Source organism: Grampus griseus, assembly GCF_964374135.1.
Source record: "Grampus griseus genome assembly, chromosome: 8".
Taxonomy (NCBI): Eukaryota; Metazoa; Chordata; class Mammalia; order Artiodactyla; family Delphinidae; genus Grampus; species Grampus griseus.
The window spans coordinates 14,071,535-14,078,259 of NC_139002.1; positions in this window are offsets into that span (position 1 = coordinate 14,071,535).

The following is a 6,725-nucleotide window of genomic DNA, read 5'->3' on the forward strand; positions in this document are numbered from 1 at the left end:
GCTGACGGATGAGTAGCAGATCACAGTGATCTTAGGCACTCACTGCATGCCAGGCACTATTGAGAGCTTTTCATGTATACGAATTCATTTTTTTTTTTGGCCGCTCCACACAGCTTACAGGATCTTAATTCCTCGACCAGAGATTGAACCCACGCCCTCGCAGTGAAAGCACAGAGTCCTAACCACTGTGGACCGCCAGGGAATTAGCGAGATTTTCATGCTTTTAAGGGGAAGAATTGGGAGACTTATATGTCAAAGGGAAAGTTGGCAGAAAATGAAAGTTTTAAAGACAGGACTCTACCCAGGGACAGTGACTGAATGTGATGGGAAAGAATACTGAATGGAGACACTTCCAATCCACGATTTCTAACCTCGGATGGGCCCTTGATGCTGCCTGACAATCCCACTGTATGTCCACAATTCATTCGTTCACTCTCCCACTCACTGGCACGCGCTAGCTAGCTCTCAAAGGGCCGACCCCAGACCAGCAGCCTCAGCATCACCCAGAAACATGTTAGAAATGCAAATTCTCAGGCTCACCTCAGACCTCCAGAATCAGAAACTCTGGACGGGGCTTTAACAGACTCTCTAGGTGATTCCGATACACACTCAAAGTTAAGTGCCCCGAGATGGCTAGTTTATTAACTACCACTCCCGCCCCCCACGCACACCTCTCTAAATTTCCAGCCCTTCCTCCATCCTCACTCTCAGCTGACCTTGCTTCCTAATTCACTGAGAGAAAAGAGGCCATCCGAGAGAACGTCCACTAGCTCCCACCACATCCGTCCACCTGCCTACATCGGTGCCCAAACACTGTGCCTTCTCTCTTCTTTCTCTGGATGTACCCTTTGTGCCCTGGCCGAAGCCAAGCCCTCACTCCTGTACTAGATCCCATCCACTCTCACCTCATCAAGGACGTTGCTCCACTGATCTCTCTCCCGCATCGTCTATTCTGACTCTACTGGCTTTTTCTCATCAACATCCAAGCATATAATCTCATCAACTTAAAAAATTTTCTTTGTAGTTGAGCAGGACCCTATGGGGCCCTCCCAGGACAGACCTTCCCATGTCCTCTGCCTGCCTCTTGTTTGTAGAAAAACTTTAGCCTCCTAGGGCTTCCCTGAGTTCCAAAGAACAAATTTAATCAGAGAAGTGAGAAAATGCAGAAACAAAGGAAAACAGTCAAACAAGACAAAATAATTAGAGTTTAGCCGTTAAACCAAGTCAAGTACCTTTAGTTCCTCCTCAAGGGCTATAGATAGTATTCTGGGCCATGTCCTTTGAGCTGTTTTGCAGATACTGAAACCCTCACCAGGTGGAAGAAGTTAACTGCATGCTGACCACAAACACTTAGACCCCAGACAGTTGGAACCAGAAGACTGATGATAGTAACTCCTGATTATCTCACCACCAACCAATCAGAAGAATGTTTACCAGCTGATCACACACCCCCACAACCCTCTCCCTCACCCCATCTTTAAATCCTTTTCCTGAAAGTCATCAGGGAGTTAGAGTTTCCTTTGAGCATTAGCTACCTGTGCCCCTTGTTTGGTGTCTGCAATAAACATTGCACTTTCCTTCACTACAGCCCAGTGTCAGTAGATTGGCTGTACTGTGCACAGGAGAGCAGACCCCAGGTTGTTCAGGTAACATCTTACCCTCACTTCTCCTTTTAGCTCCCACCCAATCTCTCTCCTTCCTTTACCACAAAATTCCTCCACAGAGTTGTCTAGGGGACTTCCCTGGTGGTCCAGTGGTTAAGACTCCGCCATCCCAATGCAGGGGGCCCAGGTTCGATCCCTGGTCAGGGAACTAGATCCTGCATGCCGCAACAAAGATCCCACACGTGGCAACGAAGATCCCATGTGCAGCAACTAAGACCCAGCGCAGCCAAATAAATAGATAAATATTTTTTAAAAAGAGTTGTCTATACCTTGTCCCTCCCTCTCCTCCCATTCTTTCTTGAACCACCCACAACCCAACTTTCACTCCACCACTACCAAAACCATTCTTGTCAAGGTCACCAACAACCTCATCTTACTTAACCCACATGCAGCATTTGACACAATTGATCTTCCTCCTTGATAGGTTTTCTTCTCTGGGCTTTCAGCATACCATCACCTCCTGTGGTTTTTTCCCCTACTTCACTGGCCATTCCTTTCATGTCCTTTGATGGTTCCTACTCACTTCTAAAACCATTTAATGTTGGAGAGCTCCAGGATTCAGTCCTTGCACATCTTTTCTTTTCTATTTATATTTGCTCCCTTGGTGATCTCTTCTAATCTCATGACTTTAAATAACATCTATATGCTGAAGACTCTCAATTTTATATCTCCAACACAGACTTTGCCAAACGTGTATATCCAGCCTCTTTCATGGCATCTTGACATGCCTAATAGACATCTCAAACTTAATATGTGTTAAATCAAGTTCCTGACCTCCCCACCACTCCCAAATCTGCTCCTTCCACAGCCTATACATCCTCAGTTCATGTTCAGACCAAAAAATCCTTTTTTCTCACACCACCTAATCCATCAGGAAACCCTGTTGGCTCTACATTCAAAATACATCCAGAATCCAACCATTTCTCACTTCCTCTCCTGCTACCACATCAACCTGAGCCACCAACACCTCTTACCAGATGACTGCAGTCTCCTTCTTCTACTCTGGCTCTCTTCAGGTCTGTCCTCCACACAGTAGCTAAAGGGACTCTGTTAAAGCAAAAATGACATCCATGTCCCTCTTCTGCTCAAAATCCTCCAATGGCTCCTATCTCAGAGTAAAAGTTAAAGTCATTGAAATGGCCAGGGCCCTGCAAGGTGAGGTCCTCCCTTATCTCTTTGACTTCATCTTCCACTCTCTCCACTCCAGCCACACTGACCTTCTTGCTCTTCCTCGAAGGTGGCAAGCGCATGCCTATCTCAGCACATTTGCATTTACTATTCCCTCTACTTAGAACATTCTTTGCCCAGATTTCTAGATGGCCCACTCCTTCACCTCCTTCAGGTCATTCAAATGTCCCCTTCTCATTGAGACCTCTGATGGCACGTTATACACTCTGTATCATCCCCTGCTTTATTTGCCTCCATAGCTCTTGCTGCCATCCAATACTATATATTTCACTTATTTCCTTATTTGGTTACTGTCTTCTACTTCTACTAGAGTGTAAGCCCCTTAACTTACTTTGCCTGTTTTATTCACTGTTACATCCTCAGTTCCCAGAAGACTACCTGGAGTGTCCAGTAGCTGTCCGTAAAATGCGATGCAATGAGGGTCCGAAGGTAAGCAGATGGGGTAGAAGGTCCCTGGAGAAAGAGAACTGGGCATGGCTTTCTTGATGGAGGAGAAGTCATTTTTGGCTTAAGCTATTTTGTGATCTAAGCCTGGCCACAATGCCAGCCCTTGAACAAGTCTCAGTAATTAATGAGATTAAGGGAAGGGAGGGAATGCAGAAACAAAGGAAAAGCAGTCAAGAAACAATAGCTCAAACAACGAAAACTCAAAAAGAGAAATTAAGGAAACACTCCCATTTACCACTGCAACAAAAAGAATAAAATACTTAGGAATAAACCTACCTAAGGAGACAAAAGACCTGTATGCAGAAAACTATAAGACACTGATGAAAAAAATCAAAGAAGACACAAACAGATGGAGAGATACACCATGTTCTTGGATTGGAAGAATCAACATTGTGAAAATGACTATACTACCCAAAGCAATCTACAGATTCAATTCAATCCCTATCAAATTACCAATGGCATTTTTCACAGAACTAGAACAAGAAATTTTACAATTTGTGGGGAAAAATAAAAGACCCCGAATAGCCAAAGCAACCTTGAGAGAGAAAAATGGAGCTGGAGGAATCAGGCTTCCTGACTTCAGACTATACTACAAAGCTACAGTAATCAAGATAGTATGGTACTGGCACAAAAACAGAAATATAGATCAACGGAACAGGATAGAAAGCCCAGAGATAAACCCACACACATATGGTCACCTTATCTTTGACAAAGGAGGCAAGAATATACAATGGAGAAAAGACAGCCTCTTCAATAAGTGGTGCTGGGAAAACTGGACAGCTACATGTAAATGAATGAAATTAGAACACTCCCTAACACCATACACAAAAATAAACTTAAAATGCATTAAAGACCTAAATGTAAGGCCAGACACTATAAAACTCTTAGAGGGGGGCTTCCCTGGTGGCGCAGTGGTTGAGAGTCCACCTGCCAATGCAGGGGACATGGGTTCGTGCCCCGGTCCAGGAAGATCCCGCGGAGCAGCTAGGCCCGTGAGCCATGGCCGCTGAGCCTGCATGTCCGGAGCCTGTGCTCCACAAAGAGAGAGGCCACAACAGTGAGAGGCCTGCATACCACAAAAAAATAAATTAAAAAAAAAAAAAAACTCTTAGAGGAAAACATAAGCAGAACACTCTGTGACATAAATCACAGCAACATCCTTTTTGACCCACCTCCAAGAGAAATGGAAATTAAAACAAAAATAAACAAATGGGACCTAATGAAACTTAAAAGCTTTTGCACAGCAAAGGAAACCATAAACAAGACAAAAAGACAACCCTCAGAATGGGAGAAAATATTTGCAAATGAAGCAACTGACAAAGGATTAATCTCCAAAATATATGAGCAGCTCATGCAGCTCAATATCAAAAAAAACAAACAACCCAATCCAAAAATGGGTGGAAGACCTAAAAGACATTTCTCCAAAGAAGACATACAGATTGCCAACAACACATGAAAAGATGCTCAACATCACTAACCATTAGAGAAATGCAAATCAAAACCACAATGAGGTATCACCTCACACCAGTCAGAATGGCCATCACAAAAAAATCTAGAAACAATAAATGCTGGAGAGGGTGTGGAGAAAAGGTAACCCTCCTGCACTGCTGGTGGGAATGTAAATTGATACAGCCACTATGGAGACCAGTATGGAGGTTCCTTAAAAAACTAAAAGTAGGGCTTCCCTGGTGGCGCAGTGGTTGAGAGTCCACCTGCTGATGCAGGGCACACGGGTTCATGCCCCGGTCTGGGAAGATCCCACATGCTGTGGAGCAGCTAGGCCCATGAGCCATGGCCGCTGAGCCTGCACGTCCGGAGCCTGTGCTCCGCAACAGGAGAGGCCACAACAGTGAGAGGCCCGCGTACTGCAAAAAACAAACAAACAACAAAAAAAAACTAAAAGTAGAACTACCATATGACCCAGCAGTCCCACTACTGGGCATATACCCTGAGAAAACCATAATTCAAAAAGATACATGTAGGGCTTCCCTGGTGGCGCAGTGGTTGAGAGTTCGCCTGCCGATGCAGGGGACGCGGGTTCGTGCCCCAGTCTGGGAAGATCCCACGTGCCGCAGAGTGGCTGGTCTCGTGAGCCATGGCCGCTGAGCCTGAACATCCGGAGCCTGTGCTCCGCAACGGGAGAGGCCACAGCAGTGAGAGGCCCGCGTACCGAAAAAAAAAAAAAAAAAAAGATACATGTACCACAATGTTCATTGCAGCACTATTTACAATAGCCAGGACATGGAAGCAACCTAAATGTCCATCAACAGATAAATGGATAAAGAAGATGTGACACATATATACAATGGAATATTGCTTAGCCATAAAAAGGAACGAAACTGAGTTATTTGTAGTGAGGTGGACGGACCTAGAGTCTGTCATACAGAGTGACGTAAGTCAGAAAGAGAAAAACAAATACCATATGTTAACGCATATATATGGAATCTTAAAAAAAATGGTACTGATGAACCTAGTGGCAGGGCAGGAATAAAGACGCAGACATAGAGAATGACTTGAGGACACGGTGGGGCGGGGGGGGGGGGGGGGGGGGGGGGGAGAAACAATAGTCCAGTAAGCAACAGTAAACAATAGTTTAATAAAACAGAGCCCTAGTTCCTCCTCAAGGGATATACATAACAATCTGATGCAAATCTTTGAGTTGGGCTGGAACTAAGGCCCCCAACCAGGTGGAGGATGGTAACTATCTGCTGAGACCCTAGACTGGTATGAACCTAAGGAATGATGTTGGCCTTTTCTGACACTCTAATTTCAATCAACTAAAGCTCTCTGTTAAACTTTGACCCAATTCTTTTTTTATTATTTTTTTAATTTTATTTATTTATTTTTGGCTGCGTTGGGTCTTTGTTGCTGCTTGCGGGCTTTCTCTAGTTGCAGCGAGCGGGGGCTCCTCTTCGTTGCGGTGCGCGGGCTTCTCATTGTGGTGGCTTCTCTTTTTGCAGAGCATGGGCTCTAGGCACACGGGCTTCAATAGTTGCGGCACACGGGCTCAGAAGTTGCAGCTCGCAGGTTCTAGAGCTCATGCTCAGTAGTTGTGGCGCACGGGCTTAGTTGCTCCGCAGCATGTGGGATCTTCCCAGACCAGGGCTCGAACCCGTGTCCCCTGCATTGGCAGGCGGATTCTTAACCACTGCGCCACCAGGGAAGCCCAACTTTGACCCAGTTCTATGCTGAATTCCGCTCAAGTCCCGTCAGGAATACGCAAGCACTCTTAGCTTAAAACTTCCCCAGTTTTGCTGTTCAGGGAGACACTGCTTTGGGGAAGATCCCTTGTATTCTCCATACTTGCTGCAAGTAAAACATTCTTCCTTCTCCTGATCTTTGGCCTGGTTGTGTCTTTTGGCTCAATACCCACCAAGAGGCGAACCCAGTTTTTGGGTAACATTAAGGAAACAAAAGAGTTGAGAT